The sequence below is a fragment of the Carassius auratus genome, unplaced genomic scaffold (genome assembly GCF_003368295.1).
Source record: "Carassius auratus strain Wakin unplaced genomic scaffold, ASM336829v1 scaf_tig00026259, whole genome shotgun sequence".
Taxonomy (NCBI): domain Eukaryota; kingdom Metazoa; phylum Chordata; class Actinopteri; order Cypriniformes; family Cyprinidae; genus Carassius; species Carassius auratus.
Window position 1 is genome coordinate 258,553 of NW_020525500.1, and position 14,200 is coordinate 272,752.

The following is a 14,200-nucleotide window of genomic DNA, read 5'->3' on the forward strand; positions in this document are numbered from 1 at the left end:
GCACCCCTGCCCTAAGTTGTCTATAACATGTATAAGTGACCATATGCCTTTCTTCCACCACTCATCAATAAACACAGATTTTCTATTCACCAAAATACACCTGTTATTTGAGATATACATGTTATGGGCTAAAATGATGTTTAAAAATCTGTTTCCAATGTAGCAGAAATGAGTCGAATCAGACAAATGAAAGAGTCTATCAGAGCTGTGTGCATTGAAACGAGAGCCGAACTCCTCAGGAAGTCATAAATCAGTTCTAGTGCCACAGGAACCAAGCAAGATAACCAACCAACCAACTTGTTCACACAACAGCTTTCAACATTAACACCAATAGAACAATTATTGACAATTTTATTTCGAAGAAGAGATTGTCAAATTTATTGTTCATGATTGAGATGCAATGCTGGACATCACATGTAAACCCAGGAGATCAAGTTAAATACTTGCATTGACTTCCCCCATCCAGCAGAGCCAGACTGAAATTCCTAAGGGGGAAGGGCTTTAAACCTTTGTCTTCACAGAAAAGTCCCTTTGCCAGAGAATGGCAAAGAAACTGCTTGTTGTACATTATATATGGACCAGAATGAACTCAAAAAGACTTATAAAAGAATCGTTCCATTGCTTAACTCCATATTCATTTATGTGTAACCCACACATTTGACTATCATGTATAATCACTTATTGTGTATGTCTTTTGATAACTATAGGATACATAGTCATGACTAGTATTGATATAATCGAATTTTCTTGCTTGATATTGTCCTGACAATCATTTATTTGTTAAATATATCATAATTGTGTTATAGGAATCATGTCCAAAATTAGATCCTGCGAGGCAGGAACCACATGCTTGGTAAGATAAACAAATGATTTATGACCCCAGACTCAAGACCATATCTGATTGGTCAAGGCAACATTTGAGAGGTGGCCAACAAGGAAGTTTAAATACGTTGGACACAATGTAATTTTGCTTTTAGTCGGCTTTTAGTTCTAGTCTAGCTGCTGCTATTAGCCATGTCGGCATCTAGTTCTAGCATTGCTTGCGCTATCAGTCATGCCTTGCTTTTAGTCTGCTTTTAGTTCTAGTCTAGCTGCTGCTATTAGCCATGTCGGCTTTTAGTTCTAGCATTGCTTGTGCTATCAGTCATGCCTTGCTTTTAGTCTGCTTTTAGTCCCTAGCTGCTGCTATTAGCCATGTCTGCTTTTAGTTCCAGACTTGCTCGTGCTATCAGTCATGCTATTAGTCATGCCTGCTCTTAGCTTTTAGCTTGTAGCTTTGCTACCTAGCTTTAGCTTGTAGCATCTAGCCATGCGGTTAGTCATCATTGTTCTTTGAGCGCGGTTCCAGCGTGCCTGCCTGCTGCTACTAAGCCACGATGAGAAGGAACACAACCTAGTCTCGTCAAACTTTATTTCTTTTCTTTTCCGTTTGAGAGTTTCGTGTTTTGAGTTAAGTTTTGTAACGTCGAGTCTCCGACGCCTGACCTCGGATGCCCGTTCAACTTCAACCAGTGCACACGACTCTGCACTTTCAGCCAACGCCCAACAACCACGGGCTTCCCAAGACGTCACTTCACTACTGAACTTCCAGCCAATCAGCGACACCGGGATACCCCTTTCAACGGGAGTCCCTTTCACAGGAAACTAAGGCAACGTATCCCCAGATATTTGTTGTGCTGGTGTATCTAATATAATTTTAGTCACATTGAGGAACTCAATGCAAGGGCTAATTACGTGATTGATGGTTGTTCATGTCTATGCAATTTAACGTATTGCTGTAAACTTGGGATTCCATATTTCCATTCTCTTAAACTCATCTTTCCCTAACTTTCGATCTTCCTGCAACTTGTGTGAATGTGTGTGTGCGTGCGTTTATGTGTTAGATTAGTTTATGTCTTAGATTTATCTAATAAAGCCTTATTCATATTGAAAAGAGAAGTATCTTGTGTTTTGTGCTTACAAGTTAATGTCTTAAGCTGCCGATCTTGTTACTGTGCTAATTGATAGTGTTTCACTATAGTTTGGATATTAGTATCCAACGCAGATTTGATGTTAAACGGCTAGTTCACTGAATCGCAGGGCGTCTCCGTGACCAACCGTGAAACAGTGATTCTGTTCAAATTCCCTTTAAAATCTTAAATGATTCCCTTTGAGCTAAATTGACCTGTTTCCCTTACACCAATATAATAATAATTGTTGATGAAAAGTAAAACATTTTATGGGAAGTTTAGACAATTCAAAATCACATTGTAATAAAAAACTAATGCCATAATTTTATTTTTAATATAGCTGTAGGTATCTCAAAACCAAAATGAAGATTCATTATTAATGAAGGAGTGTAACTGTCAGGAGAAACGGGCTGGTTTCAGTTTCGGGTTTACACTGAGCTTTATTGAAAGCAGATGAGTCAAGGCAGATGAGTATCATTCCACAGTTTAGCTCATTCGACAGCCGAGTACCAGAGACATGAGAGCTGGAATCTTCTAAGAGTACTGCATTTGTGAGAACAAAAGGCAGAGCAAAACAGCAAAAGACACTGGAGCCTGAGGAGACACGACAAGGTGAGTACACAGACCAGCTAGTAGATCGGAGCTATTGGTACGAGGAACAACAGTCTGACAAGGGACAGAGAAACACAGGGAATTATAAAGAGGAAAAAATTAGAATAACATTGAGAACAGGTGGCGAACACTTAAGGCTAACAACGGAGAAACAAGGAGGGTGGGGAAAAACTCAAATCAAACAGGCAGATGCGGTGAGCTGTCAAACCATCCAAACACACGCAAACAAATTCACAACCCCAAAAGGCAGGAGATTAGCCCTGACAGTACCCCCCTCCCAGGAGCGTCACCTGACACTCCAGGAAGGGGCCTACCTCCATGGGTTTGACAAGACAAACAGAAACAATCTTCAAGGACAGGACAAAACAGACAGGATAGCCTTTTGAGATGGCTGACAACTAGTAGGAGCATCCTCCGAGGAACTCGTCAGAAACAGCAGATAGCTGGTCTGGTATGATCTCAGTGATCGTAACTTCTATTAGGAACAACCTCCTTGGTCTTGACAAGACAAACAGGAACACATCTCCATGGCCATGACCCAACTGGCAAAGATGACCTCAGAGGACATAACCGGACCGACAGGAACATTTTACATGACCATAACTTGACAGGCAGGAACACCGTCTAAGGCCATGACCTAACTGGCAGGAATGACCTCTGTAGGTCTGACAGGACAGGCAGGAACACTTTGCATGGCCCAGATGTGACGGGTAGGAACACTTGAAGACTTGACAAGACAGGAACCATCTCTATGGCCAAAAAGTCAAAGTAGGTAGGGGCAACCTCTGAAGGTGTGATCTCTGGACACTTGGTAATATCTGTGGATATGACAGGAGTGATCACTGGACACTTGAGAACATCTGTGGACATGACAGGAGTGATCTCTGGGTACTTGACAACATCTGTGGACATAAGAGAAGTGATCTTTGGGGACTTGACAACATCTGTAAAGAAAACAGGAGTGACCACGGGGCACTCGCCATCGTAAACCGGCAGATTGTTGGCATGGAGTTCGGAATAGTGGGACACACCGGTGTGAAGAACGGACCCCCGGTTCGTCGCCTCTCGCTGAAGGCTATCCACCCGTGTGAGGAGTTCGGAGACTTGGGCACTAAGAGCATCTCCATGCTGCGCAATGGTGTTGAGCTGGATGGCAAGCTGACCCAACAAAATTCCCTGCTGTAATAGAGCCGAGCGAAGTGGATCAAATCCCGCTGAATCCATAATTGGTCAAACTGTTCTGTCTGGAGAAACAGGATGGTTTCAGTTGCGGGTTGACACTGAGCTTTATTGTAAGCAGATGAGACAAGGCAGATGAGTATCGTATGAGTATTGAGAACAGGTGGCGAACAATTAAGGTTAACAACGGAGAAACAAGGAGGGTGGGGAAAAACTCAAATCAAACTGTCAAACCATCCAAACACACACAAACACATTCACAACCCCAAAGGCAGGTGCTTAGCCCCGAGCCCCGACAGTAACCATCTACTGTCACTCTCTGTTTTTTAAAGTGATAAAATATAACTTAATTCACACCATATTTCTGATATTATCGATCAATCTTATCAGATTAATTTTGATCGTTCACTTTTATTTTATATCTGTGAGTGTAGTACACCTGCAAAGCGTTAGCACTCATTAGCTTGTCATTAGCATTTTCATTCGAACCTATCGCTGTTTTCTTTTCTTCTCTCCTCTCTCTCGCTCCAGTTTTTCACAAATTCATCAAACAACCGCAGTAAGAATATTTCATCAAGCACAGTGAGTAATGGCTTCTCATGCTATTGTTATTTGCACCTCTTGCCACGTGTACAGTTTATCTATCTCTGTCGCAGATGAGGGATTCACATGCGATAAATAAAGGGAAATAGGCTGACAGTGAAGATTTCAGAATTAGAGACATGCATCCAAACTTTAATTGAGGACAGTAAGAATGTTAGGGCTCTAGATAGGCTTTGGATGAGTCTAGCTCAGGGATTCCTGTACATTGTCCAGTTCCGGCAACAGAGCCCCTGCAGCAGGGCAACTGGGTGACAGTGAGGCAGCGTAGTCATGGGTCAAAACACCGCTCTTGTGTTCCGATCAAAACATTAAACAGGTTCTCCTAACTCAGTGATGCACCCACTGAGAAACCTGATGAAAGTGCTCTAATTATCAGTGATTCTACTGTATGGAACTTGACTAACTGGGGCCCAGGTCAGGAAGCAGACAGACTGGCTAAACCAACCGTCTGCTAGCTGCCTCATGTCACAGAGGTCAGCTAATTCTCAGCACATAGAGATTCTTTCACCTAGATATCACACTATAGAGACTGTGTCTGTTCCCCGAACTAGAAAATACAAAAAACGTCCAAACAAAGTTAATATTAACAATTTAATTGAGGTTCAACAAATTAAAAACAGATGCAATATGGATAAACAAATGATAAAGCTTGGCTTATTGAATATCAGATCCCTTTCTACGAAAACACTTTTTTAAAATAATATGATCACTGATCATAATATAGATGTGCTCTGTTTGACAAAAACCTGGCTAAAACCTGATGATTACATTATTTTAAATGAGTCCACCACCCAAGATTACTGTTATAAACATGAGCCGCGTCTAAAAGGCAAAGGGGGAGGTGTTGCTTCAATTGATAACAACGTTTTCAGGATTTCTCAGAGGGCAGGCTTCAAGTATAACTCGTTTGAAGTAATGTTGCTTCATATAACATTATCCAGAAAAACAAATGTTGATGATAAATCCCCTGTTATGTTTGTACTGGCTACTGTATACAGGCCACCAGGGCACCATACAGAATTTATAAAGAGTTTGGTGAATTTACATCCGAGTTAGTTCTGGCTGCAGATAAAGTTTTAATAGTTGGTGATTTTAATATCCATGTTGATAATGAAAAAGATGCATTGGAATCAGCATTTATAGACATTCAGAACTCTATTGGGGTTAGACAACAAGTTTCAGGACCTACTCATTGTCAAAATCATACTCTAGATTTAATACTGTCACATGGAATTGATGTTGATAGTGTTGAAATTATGCAGCCAAGTGATGATATCTCAGATCATTATTTAGTTTTGTGCAAACTTCATATAGCCAAAATTGTAAATTTTACTTCTTGTTACAAGTATGGTAGAACCATCATTTCTACTACAAAAGACTGCTTTTTAAGTTACCTTCCTGATGCATCCAAATTCCGTAGCATATCCAAAACCTCAGAACAACTTGATGATGTAACAAAAACTATGGACTCTCTCTTTTCTAGAACTTTAAATACAGTTGCTCCTTTACGCTTAAGGAAGGTTAAGGAAAACAGTTTGACACCATGTTATAATGAGCATACTCAACCCTAAAGAGAGCAGCCCGAAAAATGGAGCGTAACTGGAGGAAAACTAAACTAGAGGTATTTCGTATTGCTTGGCGGGAAAGTAACATATCCTACAGAAAAGCATTAAAAACTGCTAGATCTGATTACTTTTCTTCTCTTTTAGAAGAAAACAAACATAACCCCAGGTATTTATTCAATACAGTGGCCAAATTAACGAAAAATAAAGCCTCAACAAGTGTTGATATTTCCCAACACCACAGCAGTAATGACTTTATGAACAACTTTACTTATAAAATCGATACTATTAAAGTTAAAATTGCAACCATTCAGCCGTCAGCTACAGTATCGCATCAGACAATACACTATAGACCCCCTGAGGAACAGTTCCACTCATTCTCTACTATAGGAGAGGAAGAATTGTATAAACTTGTTAAATCATCTAAACCAACAACATGTATGTTAGACCCTATACCATCTAAGCTCCTAAAAGAGGTGCTTCCAGAAGTCATAGATCCTCTTCTGACTATTATAAATTCTTCATTGTCATTAGGATATGTCCCCAAAACATTCAAACTGGCTGTTATTAAGCCTCTCCACAATTTGACCCCAAAGAACTAGTTAATTATAGACCAATCTCGAATCTCCCTTTTCTGTCCAAGATACTAGAAAAGGTGGTATCCTCACAATTATATTCCTTCTTAGAGAAAAAATTGTATATGTGAGGAATTCCAGTCTGGATTTAGACCGTATCATAGTACTTAGACTGCTCTCCTTAGAGTTATAAATTATCTGCTCTTATCATCTGATCGTGGGTGTATCTCTCTATTAGTTTTATTGAATCTTAGTGCTGCGTTTGACACAATTGACCACAACATTCTTTTGCATAGACCTGAACACTTTGTTGGCATTAATGGAAGTGCATTAGCATGGTTTAAATCGTACTCATATGACCGCCATCAGTTCGTAGCAGTGAAAGAAGATATATCATATCGATCACAAGTGCAGTATGGAGTACCTCAAGGCTCAGTACTAGGGCCGCTACTCTTCACGCTTTATATGTTACCCTTGGGAGATATCATCAGGAAACATGGTGTTAGCTTTCACTGTTATGCTGATGATACTCAGCTCTATATTTCTTTGCGGCCCAGTGAAACACACCAATTTGAAAAACTATTGGAATACATAGTCGATTATAAAAAACTGGATGACGAAAACAGATTATAGGTCCTATAATTATATTGCTAATTATAGGACCTAAAACTGTGCTTGTAATAACCCAGAACACTGTCTAAGACTTGATGGTTGCTCTGTCAATTCTTCGTCATCAGTTAGGAACCTAGGTGTACTATTTGATCACAATCTTTCCTTAGACAGCCACGTTTCTAGCATTTGTAGAACTGCATTTTTCCATCTCAAAAATATTTCTAAATTACGGCCTATGATCTCAATGTCAAATGCAGAAATGTTAATCCATGCATGTATGACCTCAAGGTCAGATTATTGTAATGCTTTATTGGGTGGTTTTCTGCATGCTTAGTAAACAAACTACAGCTAGTCCAAAATGCAGCAGCAAGAGTTCTTACTAGAACCAGGAAGTATGACCATATTAGCCCGGTCCTGTCAACACTGCACTGGCTCCCTATCAAACATCGTATAGATTTTAAAATATTGCTAATTACTTATAAAGCCCTGAATGGTTTAGCATCTTAGTATTTGAATGAGCTCCTTTTACATTATAATCTGCCAGATCCTTTTCCTATTTGGCACCTAAACTCTGGAATAACCTACCTAACATTGTTCGGGAGGCAGACACACTCTTGCAGTTTAAATTTAGATTAAAGACCCATCTCTTTAACCTGGCTTACACATAACATACTAATATGCTTTAATATCCAAATCCGTTAAAGGATTTTTAGGCTGCATAAATTAGGTAAACCTAGAACCGGGAACACTTCCCATAACACCCTATGTACTTGCTACATCATTAGAAGAATGGCATCTACGCTAATATTTGTCTGTTTCTCTCTTATTCCGAGGTCACCGTAGCAACCAGATCCAGTCTGTATCCAGATCAGAGGGTCACTGCAGTCACCCGGATCCAGTATGTATCCAGACCAGATTGTGGATCAGCACCTAGAAAGGACCTCCACTGCCCTGAAAGACAGCGGAGACCAGGACAACTAGAGCCCCAGATACAGATCCCCTGTAAAGACCTCGTCTCAGAGTAGCACCAGGACAAGACCACAGGAAACAGATGATTCATTTGCACAATCTGACTTTGCTGCAGCCTGGAATTGAACTTCTGGTTTCGTCTGGTCAGAGGAGAACTGGCCCCCCAACTGAGCCTGGTTTCTGCCAAAGTTTTTTTTCTCCATTCTGTTACCGATGGAGTTTCAGTTCCTTGCCGCTGTCGCTTCTGGCTTGCTTAGTTGGGGTCACTTCATCTACAGAAATATAGTTGACTTGATTGCAAATAAATGCACAGACACTATTTAACTGAACAGAGAGGACATCACTGAATTAAATAATGAACTGCCTTTAACTATCATTTTGCATTATTGACACACTGTTTTCCTAATGAATGTTGTTCAGTTGCTTTGATGCAATGTATTTTGTATATAAATAAAGGTGACTTGACTTGACTTAAAGGTACAAGTTGTAGGACCTGCCACTGGAGGGTGCATTACCAAAACAATAACAATCGCGTGGTTTGATGACACTAAGAAGGAGCGTGGAATGATGGGATTTTTTTGTCTTCTACCCAACCGCTGATGGTCATCAATCAGATGGATAGATATATCATGGATTTGCACAAGTAGATAACATACAAAGTCTATGCAAAGATGCGAATATACTATGGATCAAATGCGTCCTCGAGCGGGTATAGAGATGCGATGCCCCAAGTTTGGCGTGTATGCCACATAATACTAATCATATTGATTGTTGTAATAGCATACATTTTCTGTAAAATACGAATCAAAACAACTCACCTGTCAAGTAAAACACAAGCGAGATCTGCATCTTTTTCTACTTCTGGTTTCTCTCTCCATCTAGAAAATGCAACACCAATATTGATCCTCACTCTTACTCTCCTCTTGTCCCAAACTCTTCTTCATTCGTTTAATTGGCAATTACGCTTACGTTTATGGGAGCTGTACTTGTCGACAGAACCAGCGGCAGACAGTAAACAATAATTATGTTCGATAAATACGTAACACAATCCACCATAAAACATGCAAGAAGTAAATAAGGAACTGCTTGAAGCAAGCTATTGGTTTGCTGGATGCTAGACATTACTTCCATTTGTCCACGACACTGTTGTCATGTGGTTTCTACATCAGTAAAGGCGGTAACAAAGGGTAACTAACGTCATTGACAGGCGACTGCACTGCCCCATGTAATTGTTTAGAATGGGAATTTTCTCATGATTTACAAGTAGTTGAAAACATTAGAGAACTTGTTAGTCATCAGCTGGACATAATATATAACACTAGCCTAGAGGTTTTTGGATATTTTACTGCAAATATCTTACAAATTGTACCATTAAGTTTAGTGACCCCATTCATAATATCAAAAACAATTGCTTTAAGACGACCCTCTTCATAATACTTACTCATATCACTTTTCAATATATAATGACTTCTCATTTTCCATGTGAAACCAAATATATATATATATATATATATATATATATATATATATATATATATATATATATATATATATATATATATATATATATATATATATATATATTCACCGTTTCCCGTAAAGGATGTCACAAACCGAATAACAGACACGCCTCCGTGCCTCTTGAGCACATTGGGTCTCATTCATGAAACATTCGTAAATATACGAGTAAATATCTGAGTGATTTGCGTGTAAAGAGAACTTTCCGAAAACTCTTCTCCTGATTCACAAAAACTTCGTAAACGTCAGATGTGATAGTGAAATGTGTGTGTGTGTTAATGAATTCCAATCAGTCGTAAATGGGACGCGCATGCACGCTCACTCACCATAAATCCTGCCTAATAAATCCGACTGACAACTACATCATATTATGACACCAAATGAAGGATTTCAACATGTCTTCTCAAAAGCGACTGAAAAAGAAACATATTTCTCAGCTGCAGAAATTGAAGTTCAGAAGTTCAGATTACCAGAAGTGCATTCAAAACGCCACATTTTATTTTCAAGCGTACTAGTGGCGTATCAGGTCCTAAAAAAAAGGAAGTTTGGCAGCATATTGCAGATCCTATTACTGGCTCTCATAATAAAAGTTAAAAGAAAAACCGTATGTAATTAATATATATAATATTTTTTTCAAAATGCTGTGTAAATATGTACCCGATTAAGGTGAATTAAAATGCAGCCGTATTAATGAGCAAAACGTTCAGACGTTAAACGCACTATTTACGCGTGGCTGGGAGCAGGTGTAGATTTCTTTCGTACCAACTAACATTTGGAAAATACGAACGTTTTAATGAATCCGAAAATTTACGCCAAAACCACTTTACACGCGATTTACACAAAAATTCGTTCTGCTCGTGTTTCGTGAATGAGACCCACTGATTCCATTGACGTGCATTCCACAGACTCATTGCGCTTTCGCGTCTTTAATTGCCGAACACATTGTTTCCCATGACTGTATGTGCACCTTTGATAACTGTGCACATTGTTTTGTCTGACTGTACATCTAACGGCAGTGCGCTGCATCTGCCACCACTAAATTACATTATATGTGTCCCATATTGTCATTAATATAAATACAGGCTTCAACTTGGACCACTAAATAAATAGACTGCTATTGTTATGCAAGTATGAGGGTTAGATTATTTAGTGAACAGGTAATTTCAAGAGTGATAAACAAAGTGATAGAAAATTTTTATCTTAATGCATTTTAAATGTTTAAAAATGTGGAAACCATTCATTGCATCACACTATCTCCTGACTGCATTATTATTTGTAAAATAGGGACTTTATGGAGAGTGTGTATACATGTTTAAAAGTTTAACCGTTTATATTTCATTAATTAAGGGTAATTAACAAGTGTTTCAGCCCTCAAGGGACTATATGGCCAACAAGCTTATTCCTGCTTGAAAAGCAAAACGTTATTGATAGTGTAAAAAACATCAACTTTGAAACACATGCTGATTGATGGACTGGCATTACTCAACATTACTTACTACCTTCCAGCAACCCTACATTCAGTGAAGATAAAATAGTAAAAAAAAAAAAAAAGTTAATTTAAATGGAACCAGAAAATTTCTAAAAATACCCAAGCCTACTTATGAAGATCTGTACACTGTAATATATGTTGCATTTTGACATTGCCAAACTTTAAATTAAGTGGACAGTAAGTAATAGACAGTATTGAGCACTGAGTAGTTGAGTATAGTGCATTTTTCTTTACCACTATTTCTTAATAATTGTTTAATGATTTTAATTGGAACCGGAATCAGAACCGGAACTGTTAGGTGGAACCGGAACCAGAAAATTTCTAACGATTCCCAACCCTACTCTCCTAAGGGAAAAAAACATGGATAAATGAATCTAGAATGCCTTTCATTAATAAGAGTCTACCAATGATCATTAGGTCTCTCTGTAACAAATTGTTCATTATTAATCTACATTTCTCTATATTTTTATCAATATTTAAGTTTTCTTAATTAACAGTTTTCTTGGATAATAATAATAATAATAATAATAATAATAATACAAATTCCTTACATTTATATAACGCTTTCTAGGCACTCAAAGCACTTTACATTTGTCAGGGGCTATCTCCTCGTCCACCACAAAGTGTGCAGCATCCACCTGGATGATGCGACGGCAGCCATATTGCGCCAGAACGCTCACCACACACCAGCTTACTGGTGAAGAGGAGACAGAGTGATGAAGCCAAGAGTTGTATCATCAATTTTGATTAATGATAAAAAGTAAAGGTAAACAACCACACACTTGTCTAATAAATCTTTTGACAGAGAATCGTGAACATGTACCTTGAGTAAGAGCTACAGTGCGGTTAATTGCTTTATAGAGCATTCTAACAATATTTATACATTTTCGACCAAAACCAAAGTGTTTAATGTTATAGTACAGATGGGCCGGAGACAGAGGATCACAGGGAAAGATGTTTATTAGACACAAGCAGAGGTAATGGTGAACACAGGTGAGTCAGACTGAAGATGTAGGGGTGAATAGTGAGTGAATTGGGTGGTGATACTGTCCTTAGTGTCTTGGAGGAGTGAAGATCCGAGAGATTGTGGTTTGAGAGGATGGAGGATGATGACACACACACACACACACACACACACACACACACACACACACAATGAACACAAGAGGTAACTAGAGATCGCTGGAGACAGGTAATTATAACACGGGTAGTCCTTGAAGTAAGCAAGTAGGCTTGACCTAGTTGCGAATGAGACCGGACAGTGACTGCGTGTGTGTGAGTGTCTTTTATGAGCAGGTAGATTGGAGTGCTGATGTGGGGCAGGTGTGGTCGGTACTCAGGTGAGGGAGTGCGCTGTGATTGGAGGATGTTGGAGCCTGGTGTGCCTGTGACAGTAACCCCCTCCCCACGGCCAGCTCCTGCGGACCGAGGACCCCGACGTCGTGGTGGTCTTCCTCTTCCCTGCGGGGCAGGTCTGTTGGGATGATTAGCGTGAAAGGAGTCCTGTAGGTTTGGGTCGAGGATGTCGTTGCATGGGACCCATGAGCGTTCCTCTGGACCATAACCTTCCCAGTCCACAAGGTACTCGAGCTGTCCACCACGGCGTCGGGAATCCGAGATTTCACGAACCTCGTACGCAGGATGAGTGGAAGGGGGGTTTTGGTGCAGCTACGCCAGGCTCTGTGCAGAGAGGAACAGAAGGATGGTGAGGTCTAAGGAGTCTCACATGGAATGTGGGGTGAATGCGATACTCAGGAGGGAGTTGCAGATTTTAGGTGATCGGGTTGATCTGCTCTGTGATGGTGAATGGGTCAATGAATCTGGAACTCAGTTTGCGGCATGGTAGACGCAGGCAAATGTCCCTAGTTGACAGCCAGACCTTCTATCCTGGTTGATAGGCTGGAGCTTCGGAGCAGTGAAGGTCTGCTGTCATCCTGCGTCTACGTAAGGCCCGTTGTAGTTGGTGGTTTTGGACACTTTATCCCCTGTTATTTGATTTTCTGTTAATAAAAGCCTCTCCGAGGCCTGACGCCACGCCCACTGTGTCTGTCTTTTGCTCCTCCCGTCACAGTGGTGGAAGAGCTACTGGGCTATGGCCTTGGTTGTTGCCTTCCGGAGGGGGATAGCCTCAGGGTACTGGGTGGCGTAGTCCACCAGGATGTGTTCGTGCCCCCGGGCGGACTTTGGCAGCGGCCCGACCAAATCCATCCCAATCCGCTCGAAGGGCACCTCTATGATAGGTAGCTGTATTAGCTGGCTGGGGGGAGGGGCTCGAGGCGACGTCCGCTGGCACATTGGACAGGCCTGGCAGAATCAACGGACCTCAGCCTCGAGGCCCGGCCAGTGGAAACGATCACGGAGGCGCTGTATGATATTTTTGTCTCCGAGCTGGCCTGCCATCATATGGGCATGGACGATCTCGACAACCGCCTCTGTCTTGCTGTGCCAGACCACCAGCAGGGTCTTCTCGGCGAGTAGGCAGTCATACCCTGGCCAGTCCCTTCCCAGGAGGACCGATACGGGGAGGTCTCAGACGAGCCCAACGTCTATCGGCCAGGCGCCGACCGGCGTAGTAATGGTGACTCGCCGCGCAGGTACTCCCCTGGTATTGCCGTGCACACAGGTTATGCAGAGCTTGGTCTTGGTGTCGGCTCGCGGAGGTAATATGGAGGTCTTGATCAGGCTGACCGTGCTGCCCTTAGTCCAGAACGGCGAGGAACGGGCCTGAAAGCAGACCTTAACTGCTCTGAAGCTCAAGCCTATCAACCAGAGGAGAAGGCTTCAGTGTGCATGGGCTCATCTAGCATCTATGTTTGTATTGAATGTAGGCTACTTAACCTGCAGTTACTGCTGTTAATTTCAGATGGTCACGGTTATTGTTTTCAATAGCCAAAAGCCAGTTTAGCCTATTAAATACCAAATAATCATCTTGTTTATGCATACTTTCCTTTTTTCTTGTTTGTTGCTTAAAGATATAAAAAATCGTAAATCGTTATTGGAATTGGCCAGTTTGCTTGTAAAAAATCGGTATCGGGGCATCCCTAAAAAATATCATAATTTGTGTTCTGAAGATGAATGATGGTCTTACGGATTTGAAACTACATGAGGGTGAATAATTAATGACATGTTTAT